This window comes from Somniosus microcephalus, chromosome 4, assembly GCF_052327205.1.
Source record: "Somniosus microcephalus isolate GS21.2 chromosome 4, FLI_Smic_1.0, whole genome shotgun sequence".
Taxonomy (NCBI): domain Eukaryota; kingdom Metazoa; phylum Chordata; class Chondrichthyes; order Squaliformes; family Somniosidae; genus Somniosus; species Somniosus microcephalus.
The window spans coordinates 307,087,097-307,111,412 of record NC_140990.1 but is presented as its reverse complement, the minus strand read 5'-3'; the positions used below and the strand labels follow the sequence as shown (position 1 = coordinate 307,111,412).

Below are 24,316 nucleotides of genomic sequence, written 5' to 3'. Positions count from 1 at the left end.
TGGATGATATGGGGCGGATGTGTAATGCTTAACACCATTGTTCTTTAAGAACCTCCGGAACTCTTCAGACACAAACTGTGGTCCATTGTCGGAGCAAATCTGTTCAGGCAGCCCATTTCTGGCGAATATGGTTCGTAAGACTGTGATAGTTTTTTCTGTGGTGGTTGAGGACATTTTTATTACCTCTGGCCACTTTGAATGTGCATCCACCGCAATTAAAAACATCGAGTCCATAAATGGACCAGCAAAATCAATGTGTACCCTTTGCCATGGAGATGAGGGCCACTCCCATGGATGTAGAGGGGCTTGTGTTGGTGTGTTTTGGACCTTCTGGCATCCTGTACAGCTCTTGGTCATCTCTTCGATTTCTCTATCGATTCCCGGCCACCACACAAACGCTCTGGCTAAGTTCTTCATTTTTACCCCTCCCAGGTGACCCTCATGAGGCTCATTGAGCACTCTATCCTTCAATTTGGGTGGCATTACTACTCTGGATCCACACATCAAAGTTCCTCGGCACACTGACAGCTGTTCTCTTCTCGGCGAGAATGCTGGCAACAGTGGTTCACCATGTGCTGGCCATCCCTTCACCGTTAAATCATAGACCCTGGAGAGTGTCGGGTCATTTCGTGTTTCCTTTTCTATGTTTGCATTCGTCACAGGTAGACATTCGACTATGGTCGAGTGGAATATCTCCACAGGATCCTCTGCAGGTGCTTCTTCCACCGTCGGCAACGGTAGGCGTGACAATCCATCAGCATTCCCATGCTGTTTAGTTCCTTTATACTCGATGTCATATTGGTGTGCCCCTAGGGAAAGGGACCACCTCTGTAGCCGTTGTGCTGTCATTATCGGGACGCCCTTCTTAGGGTTGAAAATGGAGACAAGAGGTTGATGATCAGTTAGTAGAGTAAATTTCTGTCCGTGCAGGTAGTGATTGAACTTCTTCACCCCCCACACCAGGCTGAGGGCCTCTCTGTCAATCTGGGCGTAGTTACGCTCGGCTGCAGTTAACGAGCGTGACGCAAAAGCTATCAGCCTCTCTGAACCATCAAGGGATTTATGTGACAGTACCGCTCCAACGCCGTAGGGAGACGCATCACACGCCAGTCTTATCGGTAGTGATGGGTTGTAGTGAGCCAATACTTCTCTTGAAGTGATCAGGCCTTTACACTTCTGAAAGGCCCGCTTACATTCATTGCTCCATTTCCATGCTACTCCAGTTTGTAGCAGGACGTTCAGTGGGTGCAGAATTGTAGACAAATTCGGCAAAAACTTATGGTAGTAATTCACCAATCCGAGGAATGACCTCAGTTGCGACACATTTTCAGGCGCTGGAGCCTTAACTACCGCTTCAATTTTGTCAGGGGACTTATGTAGCCCCTCTTCATCAATCACGTGGCCACAATACGATATTTGTTTCTTTAAAAACTCGCACTTGGGGCGATTGGCTCGTAGCCCATGTTCTCTTAGTCTAGTGAGCACCTGCTCTAGGTTGGCAAGGTGTTCACTGTCATCTTCACCTGTCACTAGGATGTCGTCCAAGTAACACTGAGTCCCCGGAATCCCTTGCAGGACTTGTTCCATCGCTCTTTGCCATATAGCCAGAGCTGATGCAACTCCGAATACCAGTCGATTATACTGGTAAAGACCTTTGTGAGTGTTTATCGTGAGATATTTCCTGGAGGATTCTTCAACCTCCATCTGCAAATATGCTTGCGCTAGGTCAATTTCTGTAAAACGTTTCCCTCCAGATAGTGAGGCGAAAATATCTTCTACTGTACTGTGTGAAGGACTGGGTTCACAGTCACCTTGAAGTCCCCACAGATGCGAACCATCCTTGGCTCCTCAGACTTATTGTTTAACGTTTTCTTCATGACAGGAATGATGGGTGTCGCCCACTCGCTCCAGTCTACCTTAGTTAACACGCCTGCATTCTCCAGCTCTGCCTCGACGGCTGGGCGAATTGCATACGGTACCGGTCTTGCTTTGAAAAACTTGGGAATTGCATTCTCTTCTATTTTTATCGAGGCGGTTACACCTTTAAGAGTTCCCAGTTCTTGTTGAAATACCTCTTTAGCGTTAGCCAAGATTTTTGACAATCGTCCAGGTGTGACGTCGTCATCCTTTTTACCAGCCACAGTCAGTGCCTGAATGGAGTGCCAGTCTAAACTTATCTTTCTGATCCATTCACGTTCCAATAACGGTGGTCCACCATCTTGCAGTATGTACAGATACAATTTCTGTATTTCCTTGCCGTTGTATTCGACAGGCACCCTTATTTTCCCTCTGGGGTATACTTTCTGTCCCGTATATGTCTTCAAGACAATGGATGTGTCTTTCAAGGGTATGTGTGAGAATATCCGCTCGTAGTCTCGTCGATTCATGACAGTCAGGGCTGATCCTGTATCCAATTCCATTTTGACTTGGGACCCTGCTATCGTGAGGGTGACCCAAATGGCTCGGTGATCCTCTTTTGTGATTACGTTGTGTAGTTTGAGACAGCTTAGTCTCTTGTTCTCGGATTCACTATCGCTCTTCTGGTCTTCGGAACTACTGTCCGTCATCTTTTGTACTTTCCTGTACTTTTCCTTAGTAGTCTTTTTGTTGTCGTTAGTCTTCTTCCCGGACCTGCAAACTCGTGCAATGTGTCCCATCTTTCCGCATTGCCTGCATATTTTGTCCTTGGACCAGCAGTCCTTCTGGTCATGGGTTGTTCTGCCGCAGCGATAGCATTTTGCAAATCCCGTGTCATTTCATGGGTGCCGTATTCCTGTGGCTTTTGCTGTATTTCCGCAGCTCCCCTTGTTGCTGCTTCGTACGATACTGCTACGCTGAAAGCCTTATCTAGCATCAGCTCTTTCTCTGAGAGTAACCTCTTCTGGGTTCCTTCACTCAGGAGTCCACAGACAAATTTGTCCCGTAGGGTATCTGCCAGTCCTGCTCCGAACTGGCAGTGCTTTGAAAGCTTGCGTAGTTCCGTAAGGTAATCAGCATTGCTCTCATCTTTATGCTGATTTCTCTTGTGGAATTTAAATCTTTCTGCTATCAGCAGCGGTGTAGGATTTAGGTGTTCCTGTAGGATATCAACAATTTCGTTAAAACTCTTCTCCATCGGTTTGACTGGAGTGATCAGGTTCCGCAATAGGCCGTACGTTCTTGCGCCCATTAAGTTTAGTAATACTGATGCCTTTTTCTCATTGGCTACTTCATTTGCCTTGCAATATACATCGACTCTTTCCACATACGTGGTCCAGTCTTCTATTGCATTATCGAAGGCAGTGATATTGCCAGTCTTCGGCATCTTGGAGATCTAAAATGGCGCCTCCCGCACTTTGCCTTCTTCCCCGATTGAACAAAATGGCGCCTCCCGCGCTTTGCCTTCTTCCCCGCTGGATTAAGATGGCGCCTCCCGCGCTTTCTGTCTTTTCCGCTGCTGCCAGCGCTGTTGCTGGTGTTTTTATGCCTTGATGGCGACGCCCTATGGTCTTCGCGCACTTCCCCCCGCGCTGCTGCCAACGCCGCTCTCCGCGGTCCCCGTGGCAAACTACAGCTCCTCGCAGCTTTCTGCGCTTCTAACTTCTTTTATTTTAATTACTGTTCCCGTCGTCAGAGCAGACCCTATGGGACACTTTCCGCCCTCTTCTCGGGTCTGTACGCTGCCCAGCTTCGTAGCACCGGCCACGACCTGTGTGCTCCACCCTCTCTCTCTCTCTCCTCTTCCCGACAACGCTGCTCGGCCCCGTTGAAAAGCCACCCGATCGAGCTCTAGCCCGCCGCAGCCCAGGAAGGATCAGTGTACTACCTGCCACCAGCCCGATTAGCTGGAACACCATAGACTGGAGAACCAAGCCCAGCTATCGACAGCCTCTCCTGCAAATCTTCGAATTCGATGAATCAGAGGGCGGTTGCCCACGGTCGATGCCCGTTTCTTCTGTTTGTTTTTTTTTGTTTTTGGATTTCTTCCTTCTGGCCTCGACCTCTAACAACTTCGCTTCAGGGATGGATCCCCGTGAGGTGGTGCAGCACTGTAGGTAAGTTCGGATCTGTTCGTCGCCAATGTAACGTCCGTGTGTAATTGAGACACGGACTGCAGAAGTTGGTTATAACAGGTGTTTACTGAATGGAGACAAAACTGGAACTACTATACAAAGTTACTACACAGGCTTATATACAGGGGTGGTCACTACTGGTACTGCAGTATACAGGGGCTGCAGAATATAGTTCCTTCTTCAAGGTACATACACTACACTTACAAGTTTTGGGATTGTCAGAGCAGGAAATGATTAACAATGCCTTCCAGTGCTTTGGATTAGGCTAAATATTTTTTTGAAACAAAAACTGAAATCGGGCAGACACTCCACAGGTCTGCCGTGGGAACACGAGTCAACTGACATTTCAGGTATAAACCCGTTCTCAGAACGATATTACAGATGAACTGTGTTTAAAACATAACAAGGGAAAGGGGGAAGGGGGAAAAACACATAACAGACATAAAATGCGATGGTGAGGATCAGGAAATAGTTTAAGAGCAGAGGTGATATACACAGGAGACAAAAAGGAGGCATAATGAGAGAAATAAAAGAAATAAAAGACCGGGTCCGAGGCTCTGAGAATGTGAGAGAGCTAAAGGGGAATAGGTAAGTGGATTGAGAAGCTTGGTAAAACTGGCAAAATCGGGCAGGCTCCAGCTTCCCAGGGGTCTGGCGGAAGAAAAAAGTGGGTCGATACCAAGGGTGCAGACCACCCATCAGCACAGTGATCCCCCACTTGTAGCGCCAATTCACTTGGCCTCCCCCATCGCCAGAAACACAGGCCCACATTGCCAGCCCCTTACTGCCAGAGAGACAATGGGAACTGTAGTTAAGGTCTGCAGTTGTTAAAGTCAATAAAAAGGCCAGAGTTCTGAAGAAGGGTTTCAACCTGAAACGTTAACTCTGTTTCTCTCTCCACGGATGTTGCCTGGCCTGCTGAGTTTTTCTCTTGTTATTTCGGATTTCCAGCGTCCGCAGTATTTTGCTATCGAATAAGGCCAGAGGGCCTGCTAGAAAGATGTGGTGCTGTTCCTCAAACTTGGGTTGAGCTTCATTGGAACAGTGTAGAAGGCCAAAGACAAAGTCAGAACGGGATAGAAAATTGAAATGCTAAGCAACAAGAATTCAGGATCGCACCTGCGGACAGAGTGCAGGTTTTCAGCAAAGGAATCTGCGTTTGGTCTCCCCGATGTACAGCAAGCCGCACCATGAGCAGCAAATACAGTATACTGGGTTGCAAGAAATACAAGTAAATCGCTGTCTCAACCAGGAATGTTAGAGGCCTTAGACATTGGTGGGTGACATGATGAATGGGCAGGTGTTGCATCTCCTGCAGTTGAATGGGAAGCTGCCAGGGGAAGCAGAGCCAGAGCAGCTGGTGAGGGTGATGGAAGAGTGAGCAAATTGTTGTGTTCATTACAAAAGCCTTGTAATCCTGGCACCAGTTTGTATTTGTACTGTTAAGTCGAAGTACAACTGGAGCGTCAGCTTCTGTGTCTGTACCTGTGAATTTTTTTTTTTAATTCATTCTGGGGATGTGGGCATCACTGGCAAGGCTGGCATCTATTGTCGAGCCCTAGTTGCCCTGGAGAAGGTGATGGTGGGCCACCTTCTTGAACTACAGGAAACTTTTTTTTATCCGGCACGGACGGGACCGACGTGGTGCCGGTTCATCAAAATTTCCGGATAACCGAACGCTATAGTAAAAGATAGGGAGAGCTGACAACTCCGTATAAAGCAACAAACCCTGTTGCTTAGCAACAACTGTAGAACAATGACCTCAAGTTTCAAGCGTCTCTGTAGCTTAGCAACAGCTGCAGCCACACCCTTGCACAGCACAGATGGAAGAAGGCAGATACCATATGAAGTAAAACCTACTCCTGAATTTTGCCGGTTAACCAAGATTTCCGGTTATTTAGGTGCCGGTAAATCGAAAGTTTCCTGTACTGCAGTATTCTTTGTAGTGGTTTGATACACCCGAGTGGCTTGCTAGGCCACTTCAGAGGGCAGTTAAGGGTCAACCAAGTTGGTGTGGGACTTGAGTCACATATCAAGGACAAGAGGTTTTCTTCCCTAAGACATTAGTAAACCAGATGGATTTTTACAACAGTCCAAGAAGCTTTTTATTTCCAGATTTTTTTCCTTTAAAGTGAATTATAAATTCTCAAACTTACATTGTGGGACTTGAACTCACGTTTACTGGATAATTAGGCTAGGCCTCGGGATTGCTAGTGCCAGTAACATAACCACTACACTACAAGTAGGGACTGAAAGAGGATGGGAGGCACTCACAGGGCAGTGAGCCAGAAGATTGTTGTGGGACCAGGAGGAGCGTTCCGAACTCCTTCTGGGCCCACTAAACCCTCGGGGAAAAAAAACCGAACCGTACATTTTTCAGGGACCTGCAGTAGTCCCTTTAAGGAGCACTGGTGGGGCCGCTAACACCTGGGACCAGTAGGCGGAACATGTGCAGTGCATGCTCTACCTATGCGTACCTCATATTGCGCTGGGGTCCTACACGTATTCTAGGACCCTGACTAGCATATTATAAATAGGCTCCTGCCTGAAACAGACAGGCACCTGGGCCGCCCATGTGAAAGCCCCAACAGTATCAACGCAACTGTGTCAGCCGTGGCTCAGTTGGCGGCACTCTCGCCTCTGAGTCAGAGGGTTGTGTGTTCAGAGTCCCACTCCAGAGGCTTGAATACAAAAATGTAGGGTAACACTCCAGTGCAGTGCTGAGGGAGTGCTGCACTGTCAGAAGTGCCGTCTTTCGGATGAGACATTAAACTGAGGCCCCGTCTGCTCTCCGAGGTGGACGTAAAAAATCCCATGGCACTATTTCGAAGAAAAGCAGGGGAGTTCTCCCCACTGTCCCTCAACCAACATCATTATAACAGATTATCTGGTCATTATCACATTGCTGTTTGCAGGAGCTTGCTGTGTGAAAATTGGCTGCTGTGTTTCCTACATTACAACAGTGACTCCACTTCAAAAGTACTTCATTGGTTATAAAGCGCTTTGGGACATCCTGAGGTCGTAAAAGGCGCTATAGAAATTGTTGTGTCCGTCAGTAATAAGACACAAGACTGCAGAAGAACGGTACAACAGGTGTTTACTCAACTTGGCTCACTCTGGAACTGAACTGTACAGATTACTACTCAGTGCTATATACAGGTGTGGTCACTGCCGGTACTGCAGTATACATGAGCTGTAAAAAGTAGTTCCCCCCTTAAGGGTATATACATTCTATATATACATTACAGAAATGTAAGTCTTTTTAAGAGAAATGCATGCAGCCAGACTGGGAGCAGAAATGGAGCAGTAAGTTTAGCCCCCGATCGTTGGACCATTAGTTCTCCGTTCACCGCCTGGCAGAGAGCCTTCAAATCTTTTTCTCATGTCATTTTTGCTTGCTAACTGCTCATCTCGTCTTTTGTTAACAGTAGGTCTATATGTTTTGAAAAGATGACTTATATGTGCGAATTGAAACAATCAGCACCAAGCGATTCTCTTGAATCATGATTCATATCAATATATCCACAAGAACGCTCACACTGTCGATTGTGAGTTTAAAAAAAGTCAAACTTAAATTCACATTACCATGGAAGTTAAACATTACAAAAGGTCATGATACTGTGCTATATATTTCACTTGATGCCCTCAATTTTACACACAGGTCACAATCAAAGCTCTTTAAACAGCACTGGGCAAACATGAAGCATATTAACACAGCTGCGCTAGGCAACAATGAGGCACTAAAATCACTAGGTTGTAAAACTGCAGGTTTACTAGTAAGCTAAGCTTCGAATAAATTTACCCACTGCTATCTTCTGTACATATCCAGCTGGAAGCAGAGGTCAGCCTGAACACAGAAATATCAGAGCTCCCAACCCGAAAATAATGTCGGATCAGAAACTAGGTGTGAAACATAATTTACAACTTGGAAAGATATCAGGCACAATATTGTATTATTGTTTCATTCGGTGAACAGTGTGCTCTTCATGATGGAGACATCAGGGGGGAAAAATTGGCTATCGCCCATTTTGGGGCGCTAATATCAGCTGGGCACAAAGTTTAGCGCCCGGCGTTAATTATCGCCCCCAACTGCAAAATTCGCCTCTGTCGCTCCTGGAGGTGATTTCAGCGCTAAATCAGGCGCTACACACCTCTCTTAAGGCGCAAACGTCGGGGAGCGAGGCGCTACCTCAGAACGCTACCGAAGCTCAGGCAGTTACCATGGAAGCCAGACTGGCGCGTCCAGTTCTTAAAGGGGAGGGGCCATCTTGCTGGCCAGCCACACCCTGCTCATTGCAGCCTTGAATTTTGGCCTGGGAGAGACCTCTAAAGCAATTGTGTTGGAAGCACTAATGGATAGGCCCAGGGACAGAGCTCAGCGATTAAGAACCTCAAAAGTGGTGCTGAGGGCCAAAACTCCTTAGGACAGCGTTAAATCTCTCCAGACGTGTCTCTCCCTCTCAACCTGCGTGTGCCAAAATTTTGCCGACAAGAAAAGGCAGGAAGTGCCCGCCTTTAAATAGCGCTCCCCCAGCCCCTTCCTGACTTGAAAACGTTCCCCTCTACCTGTCGTTCCTAGCGGCAGGCGCTAAGGCAGGGGGCGCGACTCAGTATTCGGTCCGGGGCATTGCACACTCGACTGACGTCATGATCTGTGGGTGCAGGAGATTGTAGCGGTAGTGTTTAGCGCCGCCACAAAACGACTGGTCAATTTCGCGAGCGGCGCTAAAATCGCCACGCTCGGGCGCTAAGCTCCTAGCGTCCCGTTAGTGCCCCCCAGAGGCGCTAACCAACCGAATTTTTCCCCCCAGTTCTACTAGGGAACAGACTTTTTCCCCGCACTCTGTGTCAGCATTCCTAGGTTAGGTAGAGCATGAGTTAGGTGCAGAGTAAAACGTCCTCCCAAATGTGTCTCAAAAACGTACCCTTAGCCCCAACGGCAGAAAAGCATCAGTGTACATATTTCCATTCCTCCCACCAGCTGCCTCTGTGACTTCTCCCAAATGAGACTGACAAATTAGGACCAAACTATAGTTTCCTGCTGTAGACCCATGGCCACCAGAACCTAGCTGAAGATTGCCTGAATTTGTTCCTTGTACAGCCAGTAGAGACAACTTTCACCCCCGTCAATCTGGGCTGGATTCAAACTTGGTTCCCAGAGGTCAAAGGGTAAAGCAGTGAGCTACTAGGTCACTCAGTGCCCATGACACCCTGCACTATTCTTCAATCATACGTGTAAATATGTATACAATTAAAGAGTGGAAAATTCGCAAAACACATTCAGAGTTCCGCTCCCAGTGGCTTGGCTATTATATATAGTACAGCCCTTGCTGTCACAATAGAAATAGTAAGTTCAACTCCCAAGGTTAATCAGTTGAATCTGCTCTGCTAGAGTTTGAGCGGGTTCTGCAGAGTTCAGATAGAACAATCTGTGTAGGTTTGTGTGTGTAGGGGGAGTGGGTGTGGAGGAGAGAGAGAGAGAGAAATAGATTAAAGGGTCAATTAACCTAACCTCATTTAACACTTCTACATTCTTATCATAGACAGTTGCCTTTAGTAAGCCAGGATATTTGTCCAGTGATATCCTACTTCAAATCAGTCTCATAGTAAATTAATTTTATTTTTAATATTAGCTGTTTTTTAATCTTCCATTGCCAAAGGTAGAATAAGAACATTTATTTTATTTCTGGATTCATCCGTACCATAACTAAATCCATACGGTCACTGCTGATGCAATAATAAATTATGATATTTTGGATCATATCCAGCCCCGTGTCCTTCGTGATTAAAATGAACAATTTCCAAATATCAGTGCATCAAAATGTAAACAATTGCAGACAGATCAATTACATCCTGACTGTACTAAAGTAGTGTTAGTAAACCAGTGAAGAGAGGAGCACATGGTGTAGGAGGGATGCTTTAACTTAAAGCTTCCATGGATAACTAAACATCAGAGAGTCTAGAACTGGGGGCATATTCTCAGGATAAGGGGTCAGCCATTTAGGACTGAGATCAGGAGAAATTTCTTCTCTCAGAGGGTTGTGAATCTTTTGAATTCTGTAGTCCAGAGGGCTCTGGATGCTCAGTCATTGAGTATATTCAAGGCTGCGATCGATAGATTTTTGACTCTAGGGGAATCAAGGGATATGGGGATAGAGCGGGAAAGTAGAGTTGAAGTTGTAGATCAGCTATGATCTTATTGAATGGCGGAGCAGGCTCGAGGGACCGTATGGCCTACTCCTGCTCCTATTTCTTATGTTCTTATGCTCCTATCAGTGACACATAGGCCTAGAAATTGGGTTTTGGCTTAGCCAGGGCTTTAGCGCCGGAAGTTAGTGCCGGCGCTAAGTCCCCTGCGCGCGCCAAAAATTCAGTGGCGCCGCGCCCAAACGGCTGCCGGCGCTACTGAAGGGTCTTTGCGGTGGTACATCGGCGCTAACTGCCGTTTCGCGCCGCAATTCCGGCGCTGCGGCACCCGATGTGGTGCGGCAGGCTGGGGACGTGCAGGCCTCCTCCTCCCGTTAAGGAGGAGCTGCCTGCACCCGGCCGCGGCCCGCGCAAATCAGCTTAAAAATGAGCCCGGCACCTCGGACAAGTGCCGGGCTTGCATCTGTTCCGGGGGGAGGGGGGGAGAAGTCCGGGGAGGGAGCTGCGGGCAGGCGGCCGGCGGGAAAGTGGCCGGCCGCCGCGGGGCCTTTAATGCGCCGGCGCAAACTGGAGTAAGGCACCTCTGCCAGAACGTTGCTTGCGGCTGCCACGGGCGAGGCGGCCGCAACACAATTTCGGAGTTCGGGCGGGTTACCACGGCAACCGGGACGCTGCGCACACCGATGACGTCATCGGTGCCGGCGCAGCGCTACCGGTGCAACGCCGATTTAGGGCCCCAGGGAATTTTTAAACTGGCCATAACTCTGGCGCTAGTCCCTCTAGCGCCTCAAAAGCGGCGCTAAGGCTAGTGAATTTCTAGGCCATAGTGTGTCCAGCTCCTTACAGTAGATCCTATAGTGTTCATTAGTTCCATCAGTTGCTGGTCTGTACCTGATCTTCCCCAGACATCGAGGAAGGTCCCAGCCAGAGCAACAAAAGTCACAAAGTGACTTTGCATTAACTCCACACGTGTAGTTACTTTGAAGTCATGTTCACAACTTCAGCTGCACAAATCTCCCACTAGCACACTTATCCATTCTTATTGATCTCTCCTGCATTATTAATCAGCAGGTATAGGTTTTCTTAGGGCATCTGTTCCTCTGCAACCTACTGTTGCTTTCGCCCACCAACGGCTAGCTCCACCTCTATACTGAAAGGATCAATTTTGTTCCCTTTTAGAATCTCTGGTTAAGGTCAATGTTCAAGTTAAGAAAATGACACAGGGTGAATTCAAAGATAATTTTCATTAAGCGGTGAATAACTAAAGCATTTTTCTCTTCACTGAGATGACATGGTAATTAATGGACAGGGCCTAAAGCTATATTTTCAACAAAGCTGCAATTTTCTCCCAAGCTAGAATTTTAGGTGAAAGATTCTGATACTCCAAAGAAGTTTCCCGCTGACTGACATTAAATCTCTTTTTTATTTCACATTCCCTTGTTCTAGAAAGTACTTTTTTACCCATAAGTTTATTCTCATAATAAGTAATTGCCAACTAAGAACCTCATTGTGCCTCTGGTTTGCCTTTCTATTGTTACTCGATTCTCCAATTGACTAACAGTGACTGCTGGCTCGGGTGTGATGATGACCTGCCTGGTTTAAGCCCAGTTCTTTGAGTGGAGTGTCTGGAAATTTCTAAAATGCAAACCGGGCATCAAAAGTTTTAAAAACAGAAGAAATCCATTTTTACGATTTACTCTTGATTGTTATGATATAGAGGCATTAAGATGTTTAACAAATCGTCATCATCAGAACTCAAGCCGTGGTCCCACTCCTTGAGTTGCCCTATTCCGCCCCTGTTGCCAAAGGTTAACAACCTTAATTTCACGTTAAGCATGTCTTATTTCAGCCAAACTGGCTTAGAAACAGCAGAGGCAACCCAAAAGCAGTAGATTCTCATTTGTAAACAAGCCCACGTGTCGGCTTGGCTCAGTTGGTGGCAGTCTCACCATTCTCGGATTTGAGCACGTGACCAAGGCCAGCACTTGAGTGCCGTACTGAGGGAGTGCTGCGTTGTCAGAGATGCTCTTTTTGAGAGAAGATATTAAATCGAGAGCCTGTCTTACCTGTTCAGGTGGATGTAAACAAAGATCTTGCGGCATTATTTGTAAATCAAGGCACAGAGATCTCCTGGTGTCCTTTCCAACAGTACCAAAAACATATTAAGTGGTTTATTCAGCTTATTTGCCGTTTATGGGATCTTGCTGTGCTCAGATTGTCTGTTGTCAATATTGACCACACTTCAAAAGAAATGCACTGGACGTTGAGCATTTTAGGATGTCCTGAGGCTGTGATAAACTGCTACAGAAATGAGAATTCTTTCTTTCTTTTAATCAGTTAACAGTTGCCAGGCCTGTTAACATCAAGCCATCGATACATTAGAACCAGTGCCAATTACAGCAAGTCTTTCGTTTTACTCTCAATGAAAAATAAAACATACAATTTTGCTTGCAAACAAGATTTATTTGTCAAATGACAGAAACCCAGAATGTAGCTATTACAGTCTGAATACTGATAGAATAGAAAGAATACCTCAGTGTAAATGGTCTGGATATTTAGAGGTTGGGCGATCAAGTATAGTACTTGGTAACAGTTGTGATTCCTCTTAATCAGGAACTACTTGTCAAATGTCTAATCATTAACCAGCAGCTAAACTTCATTGCCGGAACAAACATATGCTGTAATAGAATTGACAAGAAATAATTAATGGTACAGCCTGGAGACTTGACTATTGTTTAACAAGGGTTAACTATAACAGAGCTCTGCTGAATAGGGTTCAGTTTACAACAACAAGGTGCATTTATATAGTGCTTTTCATTTTTTTTAAATTCCAAGGTACTTTGCAAATAGAAACAGACAAGAAGTTGGAGACAGAGTCATAGAGGGAGAGATTAGGAGTAGCTGAGAGACTACCTCTGGTTCAATACAAAGTGTAGAAGGGCATGTCAGGAGCAGCACCCGGCATACCTTAGAATGAAATACCAACCTAGTGAAACTACTACACATGGCTACCCACATGCCAAACACCAACAGCAGCAGGCTAAAGACAGAGCTATGGGGTGCCACAACCAATGGATTATGCCCATCACTAGCCCATCCACATCCAGTCATGAATGGTAACTGGACAGTCCTGCAAGTAACAGCTGGAGACTGCTCCACAAACATCACCATTCTCAATCACAGTGAAGCCCAGCATGAGTGCAAGAAACAAGGCTGAAGTGTTTGCCAAAAGGGCCAAGTGAATGATCCTACCAGACATCTCCAACATCATAGATGGCAATATCCAGCCATTTTGACATTAAGGAATATGACACTAAGAAAAGGTTGAGTGCACTGAGCACAACAAAGGCTATGAGCTCTGACAGCGTCTCGGTATTAGTTACATCGAGTCTACAGCACAGAAACAGGCCATTCGTCCCAACTAGTGTATGCCGGCATTCATGCTCCACACAAACCTCCTCCCACCTCTCTTCATCTAACCCTATCAGCAAACCCTTCTATTCTTTTCTCCCTCACGTGCTTATCTAGCTTTCCCTTAAATGCATCTATGCTATTTGCCTCAACTTTTATTCATTCACAGGATGTGAGCATCGCTGGCAAAGCCAGCATTTATTGCCCATCCCAACTGCCCTTCAGAAGGTGGTGAGCCACCTTCTTAAACCGCTGCAGTCCGTGTGGTGAAGGTACTCCCACAGTGCTGTTAGGGAGGGAGTTCCAGGATTTTGACCCAGCGACAATGAAAGAACGGCACTATATTTCCAAGTCAGGATAGTGTGTGACTTGGAGGGGGTGTTCCCATGCACTTGCTGCCCTTGTCCTTCTAGGTGGTAGAGGTCATGGGTTTGGGAGGTGCTGTCAAAAAAGCCTTGGCAAGTTGCTGCAATGCATTTTGCAGAAGGTACTCCTTGTGGTAACACAAACCATATTCTTACCACTCTTTGAGTCAAGAAGTTTCTCCTGAATTCCTTTTGGATTTATTAGTGCCTATCTTATACCCCTAGTTTTTGCATCTGCTACAAGTGGAAACATCTTAGATTCATAGTCATAGAGTCATTGTCATAACAGCACACAAGGAGGCCATTCAGCCCATCGTCAGTCCCATCCCCCCACTCTATCCCCGTAGCCCTGCAAGTTTCTATCCAGTCTCCCCTTGAAAACATTGAGTGTGTCCACTTCCACCACTTCCATCGGCAGCGAGTTCCAGGTCCTCACCACTCGCTGCGTAAAATTGTTTTTCCTCATATCCCCCCGTATCTCTTGCCCAAAACCTTAAATCTGTGTCCCCTAGTCCTTGTACCATCAGCTAGTGGGAACAGCTTTTCCCCATCTAGCCTATCCAAATCCGTCATAATCTTGTACACCTCTATCAAATCACCCCTCAGCCTCCTTTGCTCAAATGAAAACAAATGCAGCTTCTCCAACCTGTCCTTGTAGCTAAGATCCCCCATCCCCGGAACCATCCTGGTAAATCTCCTCTGCACCCTCTCAAGGGCCTTCACATCCTTCCTAAAGTGTGGTGACCAGAACTGGACGCAATACTCCAGTTGTGGCCTAACCAGCACTTTATAAAGATGGGGCATGATAGAGAAAACATCTTCTCTGTGTTTTCCCTATCATGCCCCTTCATTATTTTAAAGAGCACTATCAGGTCACCTCCTAGCCTTCTCTTTTCCAAAAAAAGGAGCCCCAGCCTGTTCAGTCTTTCCTGATAGTTATAACCTCTCAGTTCTGGTATCATCCATGTAAATCTTATTTGCACCTTCTCCAATGCCTCTATATCCTTTTTATAATATGGAGACCAGAACTGTGCACAGTACTCAAAGTGTGGTCTAACCAAGGTTCTATACAAGTTTAACATGACTTCCCTGCTTTTGAATTCTATCGCTCTAGAAATAAACCCTAGTGCTTGGTATGCTTTTTTTATGGTCTTATTAACCTGTGTCGCTACTTTTAGTGATTTGTGTATATGTGCCCCGAGATCCCTTTGCTCTTCTGCCCCATTTAGACTCTTAGGCCTAGAAATTCAGTGGCCTGCGCCACCAGTTAGCGCCCAAAGAGGGCACTCAGTGGTTTTAGCGCCACTGGCCACGCCTCCCGTGATATTTAGCGGGGCGCTAATGGCGGCGTTAGCCTGTAGCGCTGCGCCGCCACCGATGATGGTGTGCGCAGCGCCCCGCTACCGCCCCGAACGCGATATTTGGTCGCGCCCCCCCCCCTGTAGCGCCGGTCGCAATTTGCGACCGGTTCAGGGGGGCCTACCTGCGGCAGTAGTGGCGCTAATTAACGGGGAGGTGCGGGGCGGCCATTTTTTTTGCTGGCCGCCTGCCAGCACCTCCTTGCGCCGCCGTCCTCCTGAGCCCCCCTCCTGGGCAGTGCCGGCTGTGTCCCAAGAGCCTGGCACTTCTCCTCGGTGCCGAGCTCTTTTGCCGGCACTCGCGATCTCGGATCGCGCTGGTGCAGGCCCCTCCCCTTTAAGAAGAGGAGGAAGGCCTGCAGTACCGCAGCGCGCCGTGCCGCAGCGTGTGGCGCTGCGGCACATTACGCTGCGATATTCAGTTTCAGCGCCCCAAGAGGGACGCGGGGCACCTCGAGCAGCGCCCCGCTTCCGTTTGGGGTGCTGAAACTGAATATCGCACTGGCGCAAGCGGCTCCTTCCGGGGCGGGACTTCCGGCGCCCAGGCGAGCTACGGGGCACCACCGAATTTCTAGGCCTTATTATCCAAGCAGTATGTGGCATCCTTATTCTTCCTTCCAAAATGCACCACCACACACTTATCTATATTGAGATTCATTTGTCAATGAAACACCCATTCTGCAAATGTATTAATGGCTTCTTGTATTTTGTCACAATCTTCCTTTGTATTAACTATACTCCCAATTTGGTGTCATCCACAAATTTTAAAATTGTACTTCCAATTCCTGAGTCCAAATCGTTAATGTAAATTCTGAACAACAGTGGTCCTGGCACCGATCCATGGAGAACACCACTTCTCACCTTTTGCCAGTCTTTTGCCTTAACCCCTACTCTATGTTGTCTGTTTTGTAGCCAGCTCGCTATCCATTCTGCTACCTGTCCTCGACACCAAATGCTCTGACCTTCGTCACGAGTCTACTATGCAGTACCTTATCAAAGGCCTTCTGACTTTTCTTGAGCAGATCTAAAATAAGCTTTATGTTGCTTACAAGTGATGCATCAATTGAAATGTGAATTTCAAGGTAAATTCTGCCACCAGATTCAACACTGAAAAACAGCTAATGTGCCTGCTAGGAATTTACAGGCTGGGTGCCTTCCAGTTTGTAATGCTCAGCTGCTGAACCAAAGGTCAGCATTCATTCCTCTCCCAAAGATCATCAACTGAAAACATCCCCTCCAACCTCTCTTCCCTCAGCACCCGGCAGCATCTCCAGCAACTGCATCAGCCAAGCTGCAAACACAAGTCAGTGCCAACACTATCCTCAGAACAAAGCAGTATCTACTGCCCCAGCAAAGCCAATATGAGCAAGAGCTGCCCCACATGCCTATTACGTACTACTTAAGATAGATTACCTACCTATTCATCCAATGGTATGCATCCTCTCTGCTGTGTAGAAGTAAAGCTTGACTTGATTTGTTCTGGGAACCACTTGCTTGGTCATTTGCACAGCAGCTCTAATGAATGAGACCTCAAAGATGTTTCATGAAGTGGGGTCAGACATTCGGCAAGAATGGGGCAGTGGAACGAGTTATGGGAGATGACTGAAGGAGTGGGCAAAGCCAGTTTTTGAGGAGGCTGTTGAAGGTGGAGAGATGCAACTAGGTAGAGGGATTTAGAAACATAGAAACATAGAAGATAGGAGCAGGAGTAGGCCATTCGGCCCCTCGAGCCTGCTCCGCCATTCAATGAGATCATGGCTGATCATCCAAACTCAGTACCCTGAGAATGCAGACTTCCAGAATGCAGAGATATGATGGCTGAAGGCTTTGCCAATAATGGCACAGTGTTCCTCAGGGTGTGGGGGGGGGGGGGTGACTGAGAGGAGGAATAAATGCGTGGTAGGCCAGCACCGTAAGAACACGGAATGTGACTGGAGACTTGGAGCTGGATGATATTGCAATGGCCATATATTGTTGAAGATCTGTGTACCACAGCCAGCCACTTGCCTAGCCAAGCTATTCCACTGCAGCTATGACACTGGCATCTACCAAACAATGTGGAAGATTGCCCAGGTATGTCCTATTCACTAAAAACAGGATAAATCTAACCCGGGCAATTACCACCCTATGAGCCTTCTCCCACTCATTAGCAAAGTGATATAAGGAGCAATGTTCCCGTTAAGCTGTGCGGCCGTGCAGCTCTCTAAAGATCCCGCGCAGCCAGCTCACCGGCTTTTAAATAGAAAACCACACATGCGCGGAAATCTGAATGGGCTGCGCAGCCCGATAACGGGGCCAGTTACCCCCCAAAAAATTAGAGGGAACATTGGTAAGGAGTCATCAATAGTGTCATCAAGTACCAAATAATTACCAATAACCTGCTCCCCACACTCAGTTCGGGTTCTGTCAGAATCACTCAGCTCCTGGCTCATCACAAAATTGATCCAGACATGGAAGCAAGAACTGAATTCTTGAGAGGTGAAAGTAGCTACCCTTGACATCAGGGCAGCATTTGAGTATGACAGCGAGGAGCCCAAGCAAAACTAAGGTAAATGGGGTTAAATGGAACACTGCCTTCTGGCTGAATCACACCTGACACAAGTGAGAGTGTCAGCGGCCAATCATCGCAGCCCTAGAACCTTGTTCCAGGAGTTCACAGAATCACACAGAATCACAGAAACCCCACAGTGCAGATAGAGGCCATTTTGGCCCATCGAGCCTGCACCGACACATATCCCACCCGATCCCCGTAACCCCTACATCAACACATATCCCACCCTATCCCCGTAACCCCATGTATTTAATCCCCCTAACACTAAGGGTCAATTTATCATAGCCAATCAACCTAACCCGCACATCTTTGGGCTGTGGGAGGAAACCGGAGCACCCGGAGGAAACCCACGCAAACACGGGAAGAATTCTTGGCCCAACCATCTTCAGCTGCTTCATCATTGATCTTCCATCCAAGGTCAGGAGTAGGCTGTTTGCTGACAATTCCACAGTGTTACAACTCCTCCATGAATGCAGCAGCCCATGCCAGCCTATAGTAGGATCTGGACAACATCCAGGCTTAGGCTGACAAGTGGCAGGTAACATTCATACCACACAAGTGCCAGGTACTGATCACCTTGAACAAGAGAAAACCCAGCCATCTCCCCCAACCTTCAATGGCACCAAATAACATTGCCAAGTCACCCGCCATTAAGATGCTCGGGTCATCATCGACCAGAGGATTAACTGCATAAGCCATGTCAACACTGGGGCCACAACAGTAGGGCAGGGACTACATATTCACTTCCTGACCTTTCAAAGCCTGTCCACCAGCTACAAGGCTCAAGTCATGAGTGTGACGGAATACTCACTCAGATCGGGTATTGACGACCCACCCAGCACCTGTCCTCATCATGGCATTGATCTAGGCAGCCAAAACATTCCAGAAACTTAGCAATATCCAGAGCAGTTCACTTGACTGGTACCCCTGCCACTGGCCTCAATACTCACACCCTCCATTACTTACACACTGAGGCTGCAGGATGTACCATTTGCAGGATGCACTACACCAAGGTTACTCAGACAGCACCTTCCTCCCCTGGATCTCTACCACTAAGAAGGACAAGGGCAGAAATGTTGTGGGAACACCCTCGCCTCCAACTTTCCCTCCGAGCCACACAATGTCCTGACTTGTACAGATAATAATGCTGTTCCTTCATTGTCGCTGTTTATTTTCCTGCAATTCCCTACCTATCACTATTGTGGGAACATCACCACCACAAGGATTGCAGTGGCTCAAGGAAAGGCTCACCACCACCTTTCCAAGGAAACTAGGATTAGGCAATAAATGCAGCCTTGCCAGCATCACAAGAACAAATATATATATATTAAAAAATTGGGAAAGTGGGTTTGATCGGGAAGAATGTTTTGAAAAGCTTCTTAAAGAGAAAGAAGTGGACAGACAAAGTGTGAAGACAGAACCAAAATATGTATTTAATTGGTCTGCCATTTCTTTGGTGCTGAAGGTGCTGCCACCAATGGTGGGATGAAGTGAGGGGTGATGCACAAACCGATCAGTGTCAGATGAATCACCAACCTCTTGCTCCCTGTGTCCACTGCAGAATCAAATGTCATGGTTGTACGCTGCAGAGATACCACATGCTGTAACAGTAACACCTGGTCTCACAGGATGTTGGACAAAGGCCCAATCCCCTGAGTTCCCCAAAACAATTGTACTGGCACAGAAAGATGCCAGGAGAGTCACAATCAGATCGGGTGCTGTTGCTACATTGCCCTCAAATGCATGATGGCAACATTGCCCTTGGAATAGGTCATCTATCCTGACCTCTCAGCTACAAGTGAATGACCTGGGAGAGGCTTACCAAGGATAACACACCACGGAGATTATTTCTACTAAAAATTACAGCCAGTTGAGGTGCAAGTTGTCAGAATTCTCAAACTGTCTTGGTTCCCATTTACAAGCAAATCACTTACTCCAGATGGGACTCACATCTGCTGCACTGCAGGGAACAAAATACAGCACAAACTATTTGTAGAACCCTCAGAGGCAAAATGAGTATTTCCAGCATATGCCCTTTGGGCAAGTGTTCAATAAGTGCTACATACCTGAATGTCTGTCCTATTGTCTGGCTTATTGCCTGAATCAATAGTGAATGGGAACCGTTGTCAATTTTTACCGTTTCTCATTTATGGAATCTCACTGTTCAGATTCATGTTACACCATTCAGATGCTATGGTGCATGTACAGGTAACAGAAACAGAAAATGATGCTTCAATGGAATGTAATTATTGGTGGAAAAAATATATATTTACTCCATTTTTCCCAGCAAAATTTTAAAAAGACATTTTAGCAAATGCGGTTGTCAGGGGAAGGTCGGCACAGTGGAATGGGCAATCTTCCACTTTTGGGACCAATGTCAACATCCAACAATCCCAGGTCAGACAAAGCAGAGCTGGATACAAAGCATAGCTCTACACCAACATTGTGCCTACACCTTATCTTGAGTAAACCACATCTGATTACATCAGTGTGAGGGTTTCCCAATTTTCTACACCAACTAATCCTTACTGTCTCTCTGTGAGATTGTTAATTTGTGCCAAATTCTGCACCATTTTGTGCTGCAGGACTGCATGCAGTAGAAATTGAGTTTACGATTCCCCAAACTCATTCTGCAAAGAAATTTATGCAGGTAGCAGAGAAAGAAGCAGCTCTCATTCATCTGTGCTGGATTCAAGCCCAGGTCCCAGAAGTGCCACTTAGTCCCTCAGAGTCCCTTTCAAATGCACTTGATCCAAATACTAAAACTGTTCTAATGCTGCAGTTTTAAACAGCTGGTATAATATAGTATTAAGGATGCACTTATCAGATGCATGTGTGGCTCTAACTGATCAGCTTTGTCTCACTGGTAGCACTCTCACCTCTCAGTCATGAAAGTCTATAGGTTCAAGCCCCACTCCAGGACTTGAGCATACAATTGATCTTTTTGTTTCAGACATTAAATCAAGGCCCCATTTTTCCTCTCAAGTCAACATAGAAGCATTATTTGAAGAACAGTAAGGGGGTTCTCCTAATGTCCTGGCCAACTTTTATCCTTCAACCAACACCAGTAAAACAGTTTAACTAATCACTTAGCTCATTGCGGTTTGTGGGACCTTGCTGTGCAAAAATTGGCAGTCCATTTGCCAACATTACAACAGTGACTACACTGCAAAAGTACTTCACGTCACTTTATGATGTCCTGAGGCTATGAAAGGTGCTATATAAATGCAAGTTCTTTTTTCCTTATTTGTGCACTACAGATGTGTGCTTGAGTGTTCAATATGTCCTAAGCATGGAGCAAGAAAATACCATGAAATTCATCATTCCCTCCCTGGACCATGTGCAATCGCAGACTCAACCCAACTCACTGCTCCGCCCGAAGAAAGATTCAAGAGGCTTTATAGCTTCTTTTTATCACCCTAAATCAAAACTCTTACCATCTATCCACCTTCCATTTGATATTAATCCTTCCATCAGTTGCCATCTTTCTCACTATATTACCATGGCTGCAGCAGCTTTGCAAACACCAATTTCCACATTTGGTTAACTCTGATTGTACTTATTTTTATACTTTTCCTGTATTACAACAGTGACTACACTTCAAAAGTACTTCATTGGCTGTAAAGCGCTTTGGGACATCCGGTGGTCGTGAAAGGCGCGCGATATAAATATCAGTCTTTCTTTTTTTATCCTTTGTGCCCTCAATCTTTTTATTAATCAGACATTTATCCAACTTTTTAAAAAAATGTATCCATTGTGCCCTCCGACCTGACTGACCCAGTTAGTCATCCAGCTCTTTTATCATTAATTGAAACATAACTTTTCTGGCCACCGAGCATTTACAGAGCACCTCAAACACAAGCCATCCCAAGACATTTCACAAAGAAATAGTCAGAGGAACGCATGCTGACACATCTGAGGTGCATTTGCAGCATGTTACGTTTTTATTTTTTTTATTCCTTAAAATGGGTTGGAATTGGCTCATGTCCGACAGGTGCTGTAGTGAGCGAACAGCATGCTTTGTGCCCCCTCCCCTTGCCAAAAAAACAACCCGGAGACTCGAATTCGTTTCAGACCGTCGCAAATATGGCAGTCTATCCAGCGCTTTGTGATTTCAAAAGAACACACGTAGCCAAAAAAAACTATCTTCTTTGCATATTGTTTACTTTTGACTGCAAAACATTAACACGAAGCAATATCTTTGCATTCAAGTTAATGCGATCAAGTCTAAAAATACATATTTAAAAAAATCCATTGAGCCGCACTCACCTTGTAAACACACATTCGTTGCAAAGAATCAAAGCAATCCTCACCTGACGCTGCAGATCGGCATTGAACGGTGATTGATCGATTCGTCCACTTAAAAGCAACGGATCCCAAACGAACGTATCTACCCCCCACCCCCAAAAGAAATCCTAGACTTTCCTCAAGATTCTTCTGCATGCAGAGGAACCCAAAAGCTGATGTGCTTCGCGTCCCCTTTGCTCCAATTGCACATGAAGACAGAAACTCCTCCAGACTCAAAGGCAGGACTGACAGGTGAGGTTGTATCTGCCCAAACCCGTCGCTGTATTTGCATATTCAACACTCGGATCCAAAAAAGGCGTGTGCGCCAGTCACCGTTCCCGCGCTGTGCTGCCTGTAACTCACCACTTCAGCCGTGGTCAGTTTCAGGCTGTTTCTTGCACTGTATCTTGGTGCTCTCACTGATACAATTGAGCATCTCTGGGACCTCGATATAAACTTGTGTGTGTGTGTGTGTGTCACCCACCCTCTTTTATTTTGATCATAACATTTTAAGACTGCTCCAAGGAAAGCAGAATTACTATTTCCCAAGCGGTGAGGGGGAAGTCAACACTGGTGGATACATAATAATACATTATATAACTCTGAAACCAAAAGGTAACACTGTGTCTGCGATCAGTTTCTTTATACATCGACGGAGCTCAGGGAAAGTTGAACCCCTTACGGTGACAGGGCTCCTGATCAATCCGGACATCAAATTCGTATCCGCGCATTTTACAAAATTCATGTCGTTCATTCTGAACCAAGCCGAAGCAAGTCAAGGCTCCCCGGGCAGTGGATAGGAAATTATCCACAATAACAAGAGAAAACGCTGAACAAACTCAGCAACATCCGTGGAGAGAGAAACGGAGTTAACGTTTCAGGTCGAAGACCCTTCGTCAGAACTGAGAAAAAAGCAGGAAATGAAACAGATTAAAAGGCCAGTTTGAGGGCTGGGAAATGGGGGAGGGGATGAAAGAACAAAAGGGAAGGTCTGTGGGGGTGAAGAGACATTAAGAGATATTCAAGACCAGACGAGATGGTAATAGGACAGGTAAAGAGACAAAAGACGGCTCTAGATGAAGTGTGAAATGCGCTGGCGGAATGAGAGACAGCTGCCAAAGGAAATTATCCACGAGGTTTGACTCTGGTTAAGCGCGTTCGCGACTGTAGATTTACCACGGATCATTTAAACCAACAGATATTTTTAAAAAATCATGCAATGATTTCAATTAGAACAGAACGGGTGATCCTGATCCGAGCAGACTGCAGCACCCTATTTCGTGCAGACCATGGGCAAGTGTCATAAGACTGAGCTAAAGACCCCCCCCCTCAAAAAAGGAGGCAACAACTAATAAAATGGTAGCACCCAAATCAAATATAAATTTCAAATAACAATTTTTAAACTTGGTTGAATAGTGCTCAAGCGAGAGAACCGGCAGACACCGGGTGCTCACAACTCATGGCCATCAGCTCCGCACTACAGATCTACAACATGGACAAGCTGTCCCAGGGAGCAGCATCTTTCCTCATGTTCTCCCCCATCTCTCTTCCCACACACACATGGAGAGCAGTGAGAAATGAATCACCATTGCTATACAGCACTTTTGACATTAGTGCAGTGCAAGGGGTCCCATCCCATGAGCGTTGCCAACCCTGGTTGGATGTATTCCTGGAGGTGACCTCCCACCTTCAAAGGCAACAGCTGGTCAAACAGCCTCTTTTCACATCTACAATATTTTTATATAATTAATAAATGGAAGTGTTCAAAGCAAGTGAAAAAAACATGTTTTTAATGCCCCAATGATTTTCCTCCTGTTTTGCTCGCAGCAATGTCCAGGAGATTAATCTTTAATTCCTGGTGACTCCAGGACACCTCTGGATGGTTGGCAGCCCTCGGTCACACTGATACCACACACACAGCATCATTTGATATGATGCCTATAATGACTTGCATACAGTCTCAGAGACTGGCCTTGTAGGACTTCATTATACTTTACCTGACCATGCATCAATATGGATGTTATCCAATCCCCTGTGCGCAATGGTTCACCCAACACGATAGCTGGGATTCAGTATATTCGGGTTAAAGACCTCTCCTCGCAGCTGGAGAAGAACTTGGAGTGGGAAGGGGAGGATCCAGCTGTC

At 46.3% G+C, this 24,316-nt stretch overlaps 1 protein-coding gene across 1 annotated transcript in view; it reads right to left on the bottom strand.

Annotated features, from left to right (window-relative positions):
* Positions 1–22,434, bottom strand: part of lypd6b (LY6/PLAUR domain containing 6B) — a 277,746-nt gene extending 255,312 nt beyond the window's left edge. The window contains exon 1 of the mRNA XM_085986691.1: positions 22,198–22,434. The gene's annotated coding sequence lies outside the window, so the exon portion shown is untranslated. The remainder of the gene's footprint in view (positions 1–22,197) is intronic.
* Between the last annotated feature and the right edge of the window lie 1,882 nt (positions 22,435–24,316).